This window comes from Bacillus rossius, chromosome 15, assembly GCF_032445375.1.
Source record: "Bacillus rossius redtenbacheri isolate Brsri chromosome 15, Brsri_v3, whole genome shotgun sequence".
NCBI classification, from domain to species: Eukaryota; Metazoa; Arthropoda; class Insecta; order Phasmatodea; family Bacillidae; genus Bacillus; species Bacillus rossius.
Genome location: NC_086342.1, coordinates 32,197,354 through 32,216,264, shown reverse-complemented (window position 1 = coordinate 32,216,264; position 18,911 = coordinate 32,197,354). Strand labels below are relative to the sequence as shown.

General features: G+C 39.7%; 1 protein-coding gene across 1 annotated transcript in view; it reads right to left on the bottom strand.

Annotated features, from left to right (window-relative positions):
- LOC134539388 (calnexin) overlaps positions 1-11,021 on the bottom strand; it is a 102,562-nt gene extending 91,541 nt beyond the window's left edge. Inside the window, exon 1 of the mRNA XM_063381382.1 lies at positions 10,704-11,021. The gene's annotated coding sequence lies outside the window, so the exon portion shown is untranslated. The remainder of the gene's footprint in view (positions 1-10,703) is intronic.
- Positions 11,022-18,911: the final 7,890 nt, after the last annotated feature.

Sequence of the window (18,911 nt, the reverse complement as noted above, 5' to 3'; positions counted from 1 at the left end):
CTGTAATCAAAGAATTCTCTGAAAAGTTTGCAAAATTCAATAGTCACCTACTTCACTACACAGCACCTATTTTTTTGCAGAAAATAAAAGATGTTAACAATTTAATTCAAATTTTTGGCTCCCATTAGACTCGTTCGTTACAAAGTGACTCAAAATAGTATGTACTTTAAATGCAATGAAACAAAACAAACATTATGTAATACAATTACTTATTCTAATAAAACACCAAACACGAAATACAAGCATTAAAAATTCCTTACAACTGCAATACAGATGTTATTTAAACAAATTTCATTATTACAACACCATCTACATTAAGTTCCCCAAAATTAAAAAAAAAAAACACACACACACACACATGTTAAGATAAACAATGAATGTCTGCAATTGCGTGAATACATAGGTATTGTAATGTAAGCTGTAAACTGTTATTTGTTTCACATTCGAGTAGGAATTAAGAAACCTTCCTTGCAGAGTTAATTCAGGAACGTCTCTAGTTTATGGAAAACAAATACTCCCATTTATCGCGGGTAAACTACGAATGGCGGCAGCACAAACACACAGGTATTGTAATGTAAAATATAAAATTTTAATTTTTTCACAAACTAGTAGGAATTACAAAACCATCCATAGGGAGGACACGTGTAGGGCGTGAAAACCATATTTTCCGATTTTTTTCTTTCCGTTCTAAAAAGCAGCGACGTCCAATAATTACCCTTATATTTATATAACAATTGCAATACAAATCCAGCATGCTGGAGCAATACTCACCAATTGTGTGAAGAAAATTCATTTAGACATTAATTCGTAAACATGGTTATAGCATCAATAAAAGGTATATGCTACCAAAGGTGCTAACCTCCTCAGTACCTGTATTACGTAACAACTTAGACACTATCTTCTTGACATTAATGATTGCCCACATGAAGTTCTCTACACACAATTCCAAGAATTGTCCACACCAATAATGTCCCACCTAAGTAAAGTTACTAAAGGCAAACACAATGATTATAGGTTTTATGACCTTTCTTTCAGAATGTACAACAAAGAGGTTTGAATGGTGGCTGTTGTGTTTTCGCATGGTAGCGAACAAAAGTGCACTCTGATAACTAAAGAACTGGTGATTATTTCTGGACGCAACTGTTCATTCTCACGATATGTTCGCCTGTCAAATGTAAACAATGGAAACACTTAAATTCTGCAAATAAATACGTTCTAAGTATAATAAGGAATTTCCTTTAAAAAACATTTGTTGTCACAGTATATGTACCATTATATATAAAATTTTAGTTGGGTTTAAAACTTCTAGTCAAAAAGATTAGATTAGAAACCACCACAAAAAAAGATGAAAGACATTAGAGAATAAATCTCCTAAGGTCTACCGAAAAATCCCAACCCAGCACTTTGATTAGTTTCAGAAAAACTAAATCAAGATGGCCAAAATGGTATATCTCTGTGCCACCTACGTAATTTAGAATAAGTGGAATTATTTCAGTTTTAGGTTTTATAATATGCACTAACTAGCTTCTATCATCTCTGAGAAAATCAGCCATTAAATGTTTACTTGAGTGTTAAAACTTTAATTGTTGTAAGCAAATTTCCTTCTAAAATTCCAATGATATCCAGTTCTGGGACTGTTTTCATTGACAACAAGAACTGCTAGTAATTTTCTCCAAGTATAGTTTTGCACTATGGAAAAATAGTTCCTTGTTTTAAGGTCTTTGGAACAATAGTTCAAAAACTTGTCTAACTGAAATAACTACAAAGTCTTAACATTGGCTTTATTCACGTGAAGAATACTAGATTAATTAGAGAGAAAAAAAATTGACTGGGCATTATATTATGACAGATATTTTCATGACTATTTGTAGAATTTATGCATTTTTGGTTCAATCGTGGATTGATCTATTACCATCAGCATCATAACTACACAGAGTTCATAAACTATAACTCTACCCTGAGCAAAGCCATTAATACGATCACCCTCTGTGTTTAATATACTTGTGTTCCTAATCAAAATTGTTCAGCAGGTTTTTGGCAGAATTAAGAGAAAAAAAAATACGAGAATTCTTCTTGTGGCTGATGAAGATCACACCGGAACTCTCCTGAAGGTGATCAATAAATTCATTTTTATAGAACAATTATGTGTAGTCATTGGTGAAATTATAATTGTTTTTCTGATCATTTTTATGAGTAATTTCAGGTGAATCATAGGATTAAGTTTGCTATCAATTCAAGTACAAACACACAAAGGTTTTTGCTAGTGTAGGTTAGATTCTGGTTAGATTAGGTCAGCAGCACTTCAAATACTGTAAAATTGTGCGAAAGGTTGGTTAGGTTGGATCAGTGACATTTAAACTCTAGAGCCATTCCATTTCAATTCAGGCAGGAGCGTGTCAGGTCACCATCTCGGATTTGCTTTAAAAAATTACAGCAGTTACAACCAGTGCAGACAAGAAGTATGCCAAAAGGATTTTGTCCCAAAAAATTTTTTCCCCATGTTATAGCCTTTTGAAGTTGGTTCGAAATCAAAAAAGGTGGAAAAAGGGGTGTTTTTTAAATGAGCGGCATTTCAAAACTATTATACTGATTTTGTTGATTTTTTTTTATTTTGTACCTATTATAGTGAACTACAGAGTGGAATAGTTCCAATGAGCCCAACGACAATATCTTTAAGGGGGGGAAACTAAAGAATTTGGCAAAAAATTTGAATTTTTTTGAATTTTCAAAAAAAAAAATTTATGTGGAATAATCAATTTTCATAAAAAGTAATTCTGGTAATATGTAGACCTATTACAGTAGTTTTACAGGAAAAATTGTTTTTAATTCTATGATGCATGGAATTATTAAAATTTAACTTTAAAATTTTCAAAATTTGACAAAAGTGCCATTTTTGATTGAAAATTACTCAAAAATCCCATATTTTAAAAATCTGAAAATTTGTAACTTTGTAGTCCTCACCTTTAGTAATAGCATGCACTTTGTTGGATAGTGTGTTTTTGCCTGTAAACATTTCTAGAATTTTTTGAAAATGTAATTTTCTTACATTTTCTAAGGTCTGCACACTCAATTAACAAATGTTTTGTTAGTTTCCAAAAAGTGAGATGTAATTTGTAAATTGGGGAAACCTTGGGAATTACAAAAGGAGAGTCTGTGTATACATTATCACATTAACATAATATGCACAATACATATACACACATATAATACATATGCATACTCTTTAACTTGCATGAAAACCAAAGTTTCAAAGTAAAATTGAAACCAACAATATGTACCTATAATTAATTATATGTAGACTGCTTACCCTTCCTCAACTATATGTAACATATATTGACAAACTTCCTAAAATATTATTTGGCTGATTAAAGACAGTAGATCTGCTGGATCTTCATCAACTCAGCTTTGTCGAAAGTGTGGAGTCTTGCTGATTGTCCAAGTGGAGGAGGATTGCTTACTGCTAACAAAACATTTTGTAGTGGCACCGGACATTCATCCTTCTTCTTTCCAGATTCCTGTGGCCACTGAAACCCTTTAGCTGGACCATGGGGATGCATAAAAGACACTGTCATGTCGTTCAACTCTTTAGATATACCAGTGATCTGTCCCATCCACCAATTCTGATCGTATACACAAGCAACGAACTGGCCTACTTGGAAATCATTTATTGAATAATGTGTTTTAATCTGGTTAGATTGTACAACTATTTCTATTTTATCTTTAATTGTGCGTCCCATGTATGTCTCATTTTTAATCAGCCAGTAATGTTTAGATTGTATTCCAACAACTGGTTTTACAGTAGCCCATTCTTTTTCCTTAGATGACCTATACGTTTGAATTGTTTTACTTTCAAGAGCCAATAGAGTTATCTTTGGTACAAGGTTACCTACTTCAGCAACAAATGAAGCAGAATCTCTAATGGCATTAACACACTCTGCCCGAAGATTGAACTTAGTTGCAAAGTGTTTACACAAACCACCTATTGCATCACATGCACTTTTGCCATGCCCTGTAGCAGAAAAAAATCCATTTTTTTTCAACAGTTTGAGTATTTTTACATAGTTCATACAGCTGAAACCTGTTTTTGAAATGTCCAGCTGCCCCATCTGTAATGTACACTATTGAACTCAAAAGTTCTAACTGACAAAATTTTGAAATTTCCAGTTTTATAACCTCTAAAGCACAGAGAACGTGAGCAGAGTCGTGAGCTATATCATCAGATACTATAACAAAACTTCTTATTTCCGCACCAAAGTATGCAACACAGGTAAACAGTGAAAGCTGATCAGTTTGCCAGTGGTAAGTTTGGATTTCATCAGGCAATACAACTGACCAGTTCTCAGCAAAATCAAAATGTAAAACAAGAGCATTATTTTGTTGGACAGAACTTCTTGCTTCAGCTATTCCTTCCCTTTGTATTTTCCTAATGTAACTGTGAGGAATAGCTTTTTTAACCCAATGCCTTACATGTTCCAGAAAATTATTTACAGATACAGTTTTTTTTATGAGGTCACCATGTTCCCAAATCGCAAAGGTAACTTCTTCCCCTTCATCCAAGCCAAAGTTTTCAACAGTTAATGTTTCTGTGCCAGGACAGTCACCACACTCCTCGAGCCAGCAATCTTCATTCCTTGTTTCGTCACACAAACACTTCAGTAGAAGATAGTCTTCATCAATTTGGTTATTTGATACATTTCGAAGAGCTACACAGATAAGTTGCATGTTACTGCAGTAAATACAAGAACACACAGTCTGTTCTGGCTGAATTTTCACCCATCTTGGTCGTAAGGCATAAAACTTTGAAAGACTAATTTCTATAAGAGGATTATCTTTTTTGAATGCTTTGTATGCCTCTTTGATGGACCTTGTCATGAATCTTTTAACCTTTTTTACTTTCTCGCCATTACCATCCTTAATGCAAATAACATCTTTTTTGTTTGGACTTTCCCTTGAACAGTCTTTACTATCTTCTAGGTAATATGATAATGCTAGATCTTGTACCTGTGTAGGTAAAGGATGTCCACTATAGGGGTCAGGTTGAGCATAAATTCCCTTATTTTTTATAACTGTGCGACATTTATCAATGAGGTACTTTGACACTGAAGGTAATTTTTCCTTCAATACAGTTTTACTAAATGTTTGTGGTACCAATGTTAGTAGCTGTACTTTTCCATTGTAGTTACAAGTATGAAGAGCTGAGTCAATATTCGAAAACCATAGACTACAATTGACACACACAGGCATTTCATCATCAGACTCACTTGAAAGATGCACGTGATATATGTCTTGTAATTTGTTCACAGCAGAAGTTTTTAACTCATCAACTAATTTTATCTTCTTTTTCCTCGCATAACCTTCTCTCCTATCCAATCTCACCTCTGAAGGGGATTTCAATGGTGATACTTCTACATTTAATGTTTTAATGAGACTGCTATTTAAAACACTTACTAGTTCATCCTCCGGAATAAAATTCTCTGATGTGGATGTTTCTTCTGCATCTTCAGCAAGTTCCAGAAATTTCTTTTTATAAAAAGTAACACAGTTGCTACACAAAATATCATTTTTATTAACTGAAACAGATACACCCACAAACTTTTGAATATCATCTGCTAAATCATTCACCTTACACATCCTCACACATTTACTTTTATACACACTTTTTTTGTGCCTTTTAATGTAGTCCACACATTTAATTCTCTCCATACTATGAAAGTCAGACATGATTTAGTTCACTAGCTGAACATCACCCATGAACACACACAACACAACTGTAACAGCAAAAGTTTGGGAATTCCCTTGCAGTCTTGTAGTTGATTCCCCCTATGGTCACCAGGGATTTCCCTCAAGCTACCAGGGATTCCCCTTACAGCAAGCGCCTGGGAATATTCAGATAGGGACTCCCCCTTCATATTTCCCAAGGTTTCCCCTCATACAAAACCAGTTACAAATTATCACATACTATTTAGATACCAACAAAACATTTATTAATTGAGCATGCACAACATACAAAAGGTAATGACATTACATTTTCAAAAAAAACTAGAAATGTTTACAGGCAAAAACAAACTATCCAACAAAGTGCATGCTATTAATAAAGGTGAGGACTACAAAGTTACAAATTTTCAGATTTTTAAAATATGGGATTTTTGAGTAATTTTCAATCAAAAATGGCACTTTTGTCAAATTTTGAAAATTTTAAAGTTAAATTTCAATAATTCCATGCATCATAGAATCAAAAACAATTTTTCCTGTAAAACTACCGTAATAGGTCTACATATTACCAGAATTACTTTTTATGAAAATTGATTATTCCACATAAATATTTTTTTTTGAAAATCCAAAAAAATCTTAATTTTTTGCCAAATTTTTTAGTTTCCCCCCCTTAAAGATATTGTCGTTGGGCTCATTGGAACTATTCCACTCTGTAGTTCACTATAATAGGTACAAAATAAAAAAAAATCAACAAAATCAGTAAAATAGTTTTGAAATGCCGTTCATTTAAAAAACACCCCTTTTTCCACCTTTTTTGATTTTGAACCAACTTCAAAAGGCTATAACATGGGGAAAAAATTTTTGGGACAAAATCCTTTTGGCATACTCCTTAACTGCACTGGTTGTAACTGCTGTAATTTTTTAAAGCAAATCTGAGATGGTGACCTGACACATTATCTTGCTAACTGCCTGAATTGAGGTGGAATGGCTCTCTACTGTTGAATATTTCAGAATCTATTAGGATTTTACAAATCCATAACATTAGAAGGTTTAAAAAAATACAATTCCGGAATTTTCTCTCTTAAAATAGAGCCGCGACCTATTGGAAGATTCTGGAAATTTAAGTGAATAATTGCTACAGTGAAAGGTTGGTTAGATTAAGTCAGTAATATTAATAGTATGTAAAATCTCAGAATCTAGTAGCTTCTACAATGGCCACTAACAGAGCACACTGGACTCAGTGCTACGTGTTACAATGGTTCTGCAGTAGCCCCAAGTGCAGTTGTACATCATGTTCCAATAGCCACCTGCACTTGGACGGAGTAAATAATGAAAAATTATTAGTTCTTCTTCAGTTTTTAGAAAATTCTGCTGAAAGTTCAGAAGACGAAGAGAGTATAATATGGGTTTTAAAAACGAATGGAGGTTAAAAAAAAACCTAAAATACAAACCATGATTGATGATATAATTCAACATTATAGTGATGAAGAGGTTATGTCTTTCATTTCTTTAATTTTATATAGGCTACATCCTAGTAATTTTTAATAATGTAACCAGTTGGTTACAATGTCAGAGCTGCCAACCATTACGGATTTTCCGTAATTATTACGGATTTTAACCCCGAATTAAGGAATTACGGAACATCCCTGATTTATTACGGAAACGAGGCTTTGTGTTGCATGGTAACGGAGAAAATTCCGTTTCTGCTGTGCGTGTTTCGTGAACGCAGTTTGAATACATCGCTTGGTTGCTCAAATAATGGAACTAGTAAGTGTGCGCATGTACGATGTACTGTCGAAATAAGTAAATTAATTCCCGTGTTTTTAAATAATAATGGGATGGTATTACGTCCGTTGTACGATACAACTAGTACATATTCTCGGACTTATCGTTTGAAGGCTACTTAAATCACGATAATTTTTGTACGGTACTTTAGCTAACCTGTGTTGTGTTAATTTAATTCTTGAAAGCCATTTTTTTCATCATAGTGTTTTTGTGGTGTCTACAGACGTGATTTTTTTTTATGTTTTTCGATAGTGTTGTGTTCTTCAGTGCCGGTTTTAGAAATGAAGCGTGTGACAGAATAATGTGTATCTGGAAAAAAAAAACACGCAAGTCTTCAGAACTTTCGACTTAAATATTCAAAAGAATGGCCATGCTTGTCGTTTTCAAATGTTTGGAACGCCACGGTTTTGTAATGTATGCACGTGTGACTTTTCGATTGCACATGGTGGAAGGGATGACTGTAAATGGCATATTGAATCAAAGAAACATGCAGAACATTTTAAAGCCGTGACGAGCAATAAATCTATATCTTCGTTTTTTCTGTACATCTGAAGAAACGAAAGTAACGAACGCAGTTATTGTTTACAAGTCCTTGTGTTTGTCTTGTTGTTTGTTTACATGACATTTCTTATCCAACCAGGATAAAAGAAGCAAATAAAAATACAGTTGTTTTAAAGTTTAACTTTGAATACTTTGAATTGAAGATTCAAAATAGCCAGTAAAATTATTAATATTTCTTACATATTCAGATGATTGTATTGTTCAAATAGATTTTTTTTATTCATTAATTTGCATTGTTTTCATTTCTTTTTCTTTTGCATATTATTGTCCTTGTTTTATCTTGTGGGTGTGTTATGTTATAATGCCCAAGGAAAAATTTATCGTGAATGATTTACGCGTACTTTTTTTCATATACCTAATTGCCATTACTGATGGGTGTGATTTGAGGTTGGCAGCTCTGCAATGTTTACAGATCAAGAACCACTTTCCTGCAGTTAATTTTGTTGCCAATTCTTAATACCAGCATTTCGGCTGCCATTTTTTTATCAAAAACCCTTGCATTATTGCACTTTTGGTGCTTCGTGTTCCAGCTTTTAGTGCAACAGCAAATGGTACTGATGTAATGCAGTCATGAGATTGTTGAACTTTTAGGGGTTTTCAGTGCACAGTGAGTGCGTACAAAGTTCAGTGGGTTGGAAGATGCTATAAATATTTGGATAATGATCTGACATATTATTCATGTAGCTGACCTAACCTAAACAATATTTCACTAAGTTATCATTTGTCTTATTTCACTGAAGCTGCTACTTAAGGTATTACACCAATAAAGACCCACCTGGTCTACACTATTTTATGAAACAAGTTTTTAATTTTTTCAAAGTAAGAATTTTCAAGAGATCTCGGTATCATGAACTAGAATACACTGCCACCTAGGCAACTCTATTTTGCGATACCAGTATTTTATTCTTCATAATTTACCACTTCTTGCAAAATTTATTTTTCAGTATAAAGAATGAGGGCTTAAAATAAATAGGGCACAATGTTAATTTCACAATACCGCAAAAAGATGCAACACCGACAGACAAAATTTCATTGATAGCGATATCACAAAATAGAATAGTGAAAAAAATGTGATAAATACGTAGTCGAGCGGTATTTGAAAAAAAAATTTTAAAAATCCGAAAATACCTTTATTGTATGCTCTTCAACTTCCTCTTTTCATTAAAAGCAGTGGAGGTAAGAAATTCCAAATACTTTAGGAGATATCTAATTTTTAAATTTCATCATATGTAGTTCAGTGGTATTTGCGGAAAAAAAATGTTAAAAATCCGATAATACCTTTATTATATGCTCTTCAACTTCCTCTTTTCATTAAAAGCAGCGGAGATAAGAAATTCCAAATACTTTAGGATATATCGCCGTTCTTATTTTGCTATACAAGACCTGTGTAATCATTCGACCGCCGACATTTTTTTTATTGCCATGTGTTTGTGAATGCCTAATTAATGAAAATGGTTGATTAGGTCAGGTCAGTTACATTATAAATACTTTGAAACAAAGCGTACATTTAAAATAATATGAATTAATTTCAATGGTTCTTAAGTTTTAAAGTATTTATAATGTAACTGACCTGACCTAACAAACCGGGACAAAGGATGAACAGTAACAACTCACGTAAAAATTTTTTGTTACTTATTACTTGCGCAAAAATATCCAAATAACAAATAAGATTAAGAAATTAGAAATGTTAAAAACTCAAATAAGTTGGAGGCGGTAATTAAACACCGTTTTAAACAATAAATGAACTAAATAATCACGTATTGGTTCATTTGAATTCTGGCCTATCACGAACAATCACGTGACATCATTATCCAATAAACAAAATAGATACTCGTAAACAAGAAACAATGTTGAACGCCACATGAATGCACTGGTATTGTGATGAAATTTAAAAATTCGATATCTCCTAAAGTATTTGGAATTTCTTATCTCCGCCGCTTTTAATGAAAAGAGGAAGATGAAGAGCATACAATAAAAGTATTTTCAGATTTTTAAAAATTTTTTTTCGCAAATACCGCTCAACTACATGTTTACCAAAAATGGGGGGATTATATTCTGGTTTATGATACCTGAAAAACATAATATAAAAAAAATTAAGTGCATCGAAAATAGTGTTTTTACAGTTCCCCGCCCAAAACCCCCGTATTATCGCACTGGTTTCGTAAAAATGTTAAGGGTGGAAATAAGTAAGCGACGCCATGTTGATGACGTCATCAGTATTATGGTATCGCAATGTAGACAGTCCCATTAGTCTATCATACCTTATAGACGTTTCTAGAACTTTCAAAGATCTAATACACTATATTTCCGAGCCGAGAGGTATTTGGATTTCACTTCCGCTTCATACGAATCACACAGTATTTAACACGCCAACAGATTACTACTTATTAGGAAAGTATCAACAGAAAATCCGAAGTATGATAAAAAAGGGATTAAATAATAAATAACTATTCGTAAGCCTTACTAGTATGAGTATTAACAATAAAGCATATTTAGATAAAAAGGTAATCCACAAAACTTATTGGCAAGTGTGGTTAAGTAAACACCGGGCACGTTAAAATTTCAGTACTTAGAAAACGATAAAATCTGCATTGTCCTTATTACCGAATGTAATAAAGAAAATCCATTTAGTACTCGTGCCTTACCTTAAGTCCTTATGCGTATATATCGATTTTGACCCTTTCGGTATTGTTTAGTTTCAGGTAGTAGTATGTTACACCCAATCACAGTTTCGAAACCACTAAATTTATTTAACACTGTAAATACGCCCCTCGATTACACATTCAATCCTTTTTCACTTCCGACCCCTCTACAACAATAATTTAACTCAATTTTGAACCAATCACCAACAAACAGTTGGCCGAAACAATTCTCCCAACATTACTCAGCAAAACACAATCACAGATAACTATCACTAAAATGTGAAGTAAATTAATCTATAATAGAAAAACAAATCCATGCAAGTTTTTATATCAAATCAACAAGAACAAATAACAATTTTTAAAAGTATATAAATTTCTTCTATTTCCAAAGATAGAAATCAAACACTAAATAATTTTGAAACGCGAGCACTTTTATTTTACCACTATATCAAAAAATGTATTAACACAATGAAATAGGGAAAATAACATATCAATAATTTATAACATTTTGAGCACAAATTATAAAATTAAAAAAGTTTACAAATGCGATGAGATCACAAAGCAATAAAGAGAGTGTATATGACTTGCTAATAACTTTGTATTTTTATTTTAAAAATTATTTCCAAATAAAAATATATGTTAGAGTTGTTCTAAAGTTTTATGAAGACTTTGATTTTAAAAATAAAACACTTGCACTGAAAATCAGCACATTTTTTTCAATGAATTATTTTGATAAAACACAATGCTAGGCTTCAGACTTTAAATTAATACTTGTGACTTATGGCGGTATTCCAAAACATTCAGGTAAGGTAGCTAATAAGCACTACCTTGTTGGGATACAACTGTAACCTATCTCGCAGACTGTATTCCAGAACGTGTCCCAATCCAATTCCTGTTAGAAAACGAAAAAGCAACTGTTTTAATAAACTGTACCCTGTACGAGGCTAGAAACTGATTTCAGTGCATTCTAGCGGATGTTTGGCAACCATCGATGGATTTGCTACGCCAAAATCCTACAGAAAGCAGCACTATCGTGCGAATTAATTGGCGTAATTTTAATTTTCTCAGGTAATTTTAAAGTTGTTGATTATTTGTTTTTATGACCATTAAAATATTCAAATATATTCCAGAATAGTTTTTGCTATTATAAAGTTTTATTTGACACACTAGGTAATTTTAAAGTTGTTGATTATTTGTTTTTATGACCATTAAAGTAATCAAATATATTTCAGAATAGTTTTTGGTATTATAAAGTTTTATTTGACTCACTAATACACATTATACATCCCCCGATTATAATTAAAATGACTATATATATGAGTTAATGGCGCCAGATACGATTCAGCCATCTGGGAGAAATCAACGAAAAAGTGAGCTCTGCGCATGCGCGTGATTTTGGCAACGAAACGGCAACAGATAGGACACCAAAAATCAGTGCCCTAAAAATAAGATACTAGCCGTGTCCTATCGTGCACTTGGAATATGGTTAGGGTACAGGTATCGCATATTCAACACCTAAACCCTTATTTTTGTGTCTTGGAATATGGCCCTTAGTACTACTTTAATTTAATTTTTTGCTACACAATCAGTTATTTTCTCCCAGTGAAACCTAGGAGATTAAATAAACTATAATAATATAATATTTTAAAACTAATTATTAATGTTTATTCCTATTCATAATTAGAATAAATATTTAATACTTGTGCACATAAACATAGTCAAATATTAATTGGCGGGATATGACTTTTATTTCTCAATCTGCCGTCACCTGGCCGCTGTAGTAGGACCGGGAAATTCCTGATGGGCGCTATGGGTGTCGCGGTGCTGCTGTTTTCTGGGGGGGCGCCAGGCTAGTAGGACACTAGGCCGTTGGTGATGGGTTGTGGGTACTCTGCCCCCGTGTGCCCCGCTAGGTACGCAGTGACGCCGACCGCCAATGCTCCTCTATGTCACATAGACCGCTATGCATCTACAACATCTCACAAAGGCGTGTACACCAAAAGCGCTCGTGCGCGCACAAAAGTGTAGAGAGTGCAAAGAGGCGAACGCCAGGCAACAAGTGCTACGTCGGCGGAAGGATCCGGCTGGGTGTGGCATATCCCTCCGCCAAACTACAACAAATTTAATGTATCTATTTTTTCCACAGGATTTTATTAGACATTATTTTCATCATTTTGCTGTCACCCGTGGTCTCGTGATCAAGACCCGGGTGGTCCTAGTGGTTTTCAGTGGCTCTATAGGAAATCTCCGGCGGGCGCCAGGTTAATTCGAGGATTAACTGAGGTGGTCGTGGGTTTTTGTCCCTGCGTGTTCCACTAGGATCGGCGGCTGTTGATGGTGGGAGGGAGTCCCTGCTTCTAATATGCACTGGCCCTAAACAGTGTAGAGGACTGTTTCCTAATTGTTCAGGAGGCGTCTACGAAATAAAGAAAACAGTATTTAGGTGCTGGTTTTTAATTCCGCATCTCACAAAGTGTGGATGAGCACAAGTTACACAATTATACTTGACAAAATACGCTGGCACTACACACACTCGCACTGAATAATTAAATACGTGTTAGGTTGCGGCACTTGCAAATAAGATCCCTACATGGGTTTGAGGGTCGTCGAAGAGTTTGAGTGGGTTAACGGCCACTCCCGTGATGAACTGGAACTAGCTTCGTGCCCGGGCTCACCTCTGTGAGTCGCGGGCCCACAAAGGTAATATTAAGAGACAATTCTTTAAGATTGTAGTCGGCAGGCATATGCTGGACGAATTATATTAAATTCTGTTCACGGGAGTCGGCCCGGACGGTAAAGTGACTGCTTCGCGAACCGTTGTTGCGCGACGAGCAAGAATTAACGCGGCCGGGTTAATCCCCTGCACCGGAAAAGGGCACAGGGGCACGCGGGGAGAGAAAAAAGAGGTTTTAATGAATTATGATATTTACCAGTATGAAGAATCAGGAGCACAAAAGATGAAGTCTCCCCGCGGGATCACACATCCGCCCCGGCCCGTGAGTAAGACTCTACTGCCGCTTTGTGCTGGCTTGGGAGGGGAGGAAGCATCATGACACGCTGAACTTTCTAATGTGCCGTTATTCCAAATTTATAATTATAATTAGACATTATTATTTCTAGAACCCTCGTAACTTAATGACATGTGTCAGAATTAGTTGGCGGGAGGCGTATAATAATAATACATAATAAAATTGAGATTAATAATATTTAAAAATCAAAAGTAAACTGGAGACTATCTGTCACTTGTTGACTACTCCAGTGGCCATTTGCAGGTGAAAACAAGGAGGTGAATTAGATTGATTAATGCTGTGGTTAATTATTGGCGGAAGGCCGCAAGGGATGTTACGGATATTTATTGATTGCAGTTTCCCACGGGGAAAACCGCTGCACCCCTACGATGCACTTTCAATCTTAAGGGTTGTTTTGATAATTAAAAATCACTTTGACGTCGACCCAGGTGTCTCCCCGGCTCCTTCAGGCAGTTATGCCTTGCCAGCGCCATCTCTTGAGTGTGTTGTGCGACGCAAGTGGGGGTGACGTGCGACGTTTATTTTCTTTACAGGATTTGACATATTATTTATTGTAAATATATTTTTGTTTTACGTTTTTGTACATATTTTTGCTTATATTTTATTTTAATTAATTTTGTATTGAAGGGTTTTATATTTTGTAAGTTTTAATTGTTCACCGGGTGCCAAGGCCGCGGCTTCCGCCTGTGACCAATCAGCGTGTTCCGCGGGCTCGCGGAGAAGGGGGAGGAGACACGGGCTCTGAGGCGCGGCAGGGGAGTGGGAGTCAGTCGTCGCCAGGACTCGGCAGACAGCGGTCACGCGAGTGTCATCGCTCCGCGCTAGCAGGAGGCAGTCGTGGACCCGGCACGAGAGGCGACGGACGTCTTGGTGACGCCGCTCCGGGACGGTGAGACAAGCGGGCGCGGTATTAGCACAGGTTCTAGACTTTTGCCGTGCGGAGACGTTTTCTCAACTTTGCAGTCGAGCTTGTTGATTTGCAGTTATGGTCGCGAGTTGTCATTTTATTATTCGCACACGTGTGTTCTGCTTTCAATTCGGGCGAGTCGCGATTCATTTTTTCAAACTGGTCATTCGCAGTCATAGGTTCTGTGTTTTTTCATTTCTTTCTGGCCAGTGCGGTGTACAGTCAGACAGACATCCTATCACGCTCGGGTCATAAGAATTATATTCCTTACCGTGGGAGTGATAGTCAACACGGGCAGGACGTCCCATAATTTTCTTAACCAGAACAGTGCGCGGAACCGGGTTTCGACCCACCTAGAAATAGTCACAGACGGAAACGTGGCAGCCCCATGTAAAGTGTTCGGAGTCTTGAGCATAAAGGACCATCAAACTTTATTAGAGTTGTTCTCATTTAAACTCTGGAAACTAAGTTCCTCGGCCATGCGGCCTGAACCCCCTCTCTACCGAACCCTGAGTAGCCGGCAGTACAGCAGCATTGTCAGGAACTAGTCGACCAGATCACGACATGTGGTGCCCTAACTAGTGTGGCCTAACCAAAATACGTTTTCGAACTTTGTCTATGTTAAAAGACTACGCATGCGGAACATTGAACAGTGGCAAAAGTCGTAGTGCACGGGACATTGGACATAGTTTGTCGGACATTGTGTGCGGGGCGAGACGAGATGCGGAGACAGTCGTGAGATGTGGGAGCAGCTGCGCAGAAAACGGGCGCGACACAGCAGCGCGGGAGCGAGATAATGCGGGGCGTCTCACGCCGGCATCGTATTTCGCGCAGCGGAGCAGCGCGGCTTATCGCTGGCCGCGCGGATCAGGTATCTCGCGACGGGAAGAGATCGCCGACTTGGGGGAGATAAAGTCGCGGGAAGATACGAGATAAGGCGGAGATTGAATACGCCGGGAAGACGAGTAACGGATAATGGCAGATAACTACGAGCAATGCGAGTGGTGCGGATTACCGCGAACGGGACTTATCGGCGCGGTAACTTGCTCCTGCCCTTTGGGTAGCACGATGAAGTCGGAAAAAGTGACAGTGCAACACGGAAACACGGACACAGACAGTGCGGGAAACAGTCGCGGACAGCAACGGGCAGAGTCAGACGCAGCTAGCCAGGGGGAAGTGCGGCGCGGAGCAGGCGGACAAGTGACTGAGTGCGGGCAATGCGGGCACGGACGATTACCGGTAGTCATGCGTGAAGGGGAGGTGCCGGAACTGTTACCGAGTTTTTCAGGGGAGGCATATGAGGACCCGCGGTCTTTTCTTCAAACATGCAAGGACAGATTGAGGATTTATCGCGGGACAGATGGGTGTCGAGAGTGAGTGAACAGTTAAGAGGAAACGCACAGGCATGGTGGGCGGAGGTCGGACATTTTCTCGCGGAGTGGGAGGAGTTCGAACGTACATTGTTGAGACGTTACGACGGACCAATGGCGCGCTCCAGTTGTGAACGACAGCTTTACTGTATGCCGCAGGCGGAAGGGGAAAGTGCGGAGGCATTTATTCATAGGAAAGTGTTCCTGTACCGACGTTTAGGCAAAAATGGACCATTGAGTGCAGTGTTGCCAATGATCTGCGAACAGTTGCATCCAACTTTGAGGCAGTTTTTACGCAGTGCTATCGGACTAGATTTGTGGGAATTTGTGGAGCTCGCGCGCAGTGTAGAAGGGGACTTACAGGCAATTAGGTACGAGAATGCTGCAAAAGACTATGCGCAGAGATCCGGTACCGCGGAACAGGAGAATCAGGAAGAGACTTGGGCAGTTGTCCCTTACGTGGCCCCACCCCCTCCGCGTCAATCACAAGCAAGATCGGTGGCTAGACACGACCCGGTGACACGTCAGGAGGAGTGCCGCATCGACAGGCGCACGACTGGCAGCCGACCACCTAGGTGCCTGTACTGTGCCGCGGAAGAGTATCATTGGCACGCAGAATGCCCGACCAGAAACCGTGTGTGGAAGAAAATGGCAGACGAGGGACGCCAGCCATGAAACTTTCAGTAGGGAACAGTGATACAGTCAACCACTGTTCCCGGAGTTTCAGCTTGACTGAGTCACGTGACTCACCACAGGGAACACCAGCACGGCGGCGCGGGGAATGCGAACAGCGAGAGGGCAGTACAGAAGTGCAGGGAAAAGGCGCGAATACAGTTAGGCCCCGGACAACTGTCACGTCGACACCAGAGTGCCCGGACAACTCAGCACAACCTGACGGGCGGAAGCAGCGGGACAGCACTACGCTGACACGGACCAATCAGCATGAGGAATCGCCGAGGGGGTACCTGGACACCACCACGAGAGTCTCCGAGGAGACGACGCCGATCATCACACCTAGAGCTACCAGCACACCGAGGGCACCAGCCGTCAACGCCGGATCAGCTGATGTCGCCGACGAGCAGCCCGGTCAACCGGACGTCCCGGTTGTTCCTGGCAGACGCGGGGGCCGCGCATCCGCGTCTCGGACAGCTGGAGGACGATGCAGCCGAGCTCCTCCGGGTGCCAGTCCACTTGAACGGGTGCCCTGTTCGAGCCCTGGTGGACACGGCGGCCAGCCAGACCTTTGTTGCCGCTCACCTGGTGCCGGAGGGGGACGTAGAGCCGTACGAGGGGAACGTCCAGCTGGCAACGCAGGGAGTTTGCGCACCCACGTCTGGATGCGTCAAGGTAATCATCGGTGTTCGTGATAAATCGAGTCAGACTACAGCCTTGGTGATTCCAGGACTGAGAGAGGACCTGATACTCAGCCTACCTTGGTTGATACAGGAAGACACGGCAATAGACGTCAGCGAAGGTAAGGTGCATGTGGGTCGGCAGGGCAGGCGTACTCTGTACCGAATCGGCTTGCGAGCTGCACCCCAGTCCTCCCCGCCCATTAGTATAGGGGACATTCGCAATAGCGTGCCTCCGGAATTTGTGTCGCTATTTGAGGACGTGCTCGCGCAGCAACCACGGGTGTTTGCGGCAACGGACATGCTGCGCCGCACCACCTATGCCGAACACACCATATTCACCAGGCCCCACACGCCCATCTTCGTGAAGCCACATAACACTGAGCACGGGGCACGGCAGGTAATTGAGGAACAGATTAGTGAAATGTTAAGAAACGGGGTAATTGAACCCAGTGACTCACCCTACAACAGTCGGGTAGTGTTGGCAAAGAAAAAAGACGGGACCCTGAGGTTTTGTGTGAACTTTAAACCGGTGAACTCGGTCACAATTCCCGCCCCACCACCCTTGATAAACATCACAGACGCTTTGGCCGGCCTGGGCAAGGTTAAGATTTTCTCCTCCTTAGATCTAAAGTCCGGGTACTGGCAGCTGCCGGTGCGCCTGGAGGATCGACCAAAGACTGCCTTCACCGCCCCCGATGGCAGCAGATTTCAGTTCTGCGCCATGCCGTTCGGGCTGATTGACGCCCCTGCGACGTTCCAGACGATGATGGTCAGAGTCCTTGACTGGTATGTGCGAAAGTTTGTGACTGCCTACTTGGACGATGTCATCATCTGGTCGGACACGTGGGAGGACCATGCGCATCATCTCGCCATGGTTCTCGAGCGGCTGGCCAGACATGGTCTGACCTGCGCGCCAAAGAAATGCCACATCGGGGCGGAGGAAATTCAGTTCCTCGGCCACATCGTTGACGGGGATGGGTGCCGCCCCCTCCCCGAGCACCTAGATCTCATCGAGGCCAAGCCAGTACCCTGGACGAGGAAGCAGCTCCAGCGATTAATGGGACTCTTAAATTGGCTCAGGAAGTTTATTCCAAATTTTTCCACAGTAACTGCACCGCTGACTGATCTCTTGTCCCCCAAAACTAAGTACCGTTGGACAGAAGCTGCGGACCAGGCGCTGACTGCTGTCAAGGCCCTGTTTTGTGAGTGTCATACGCTGGCCAGGCTGAGGCTGGAGGAGCCCCTGTACCTCCAGACAGATGCTAGTCAGATGGGCATGGGGGCCGTGCTCTACCAGCTTGGGCCCGAGGGCGAGCGGCGGGTCCTGGAGTATGCAAGCGCTAAGTTCGGGCTTACTGCTCGCAAGTATGATGTCAACGGACAAGAGTGTCTGGCAGTGGTGTGGGTGGTAGGCAGGTACAGTCACCACTTAGAGGGGAGGTCGTTTGTGCTTCGTACGGACAATCAATGCCTGAAATGGTTGAACTCGATGCAAGGGAGGAAGTCTAAATTCACACGCTGGGCCATGACGCTTCGAAACTTCGATTTTC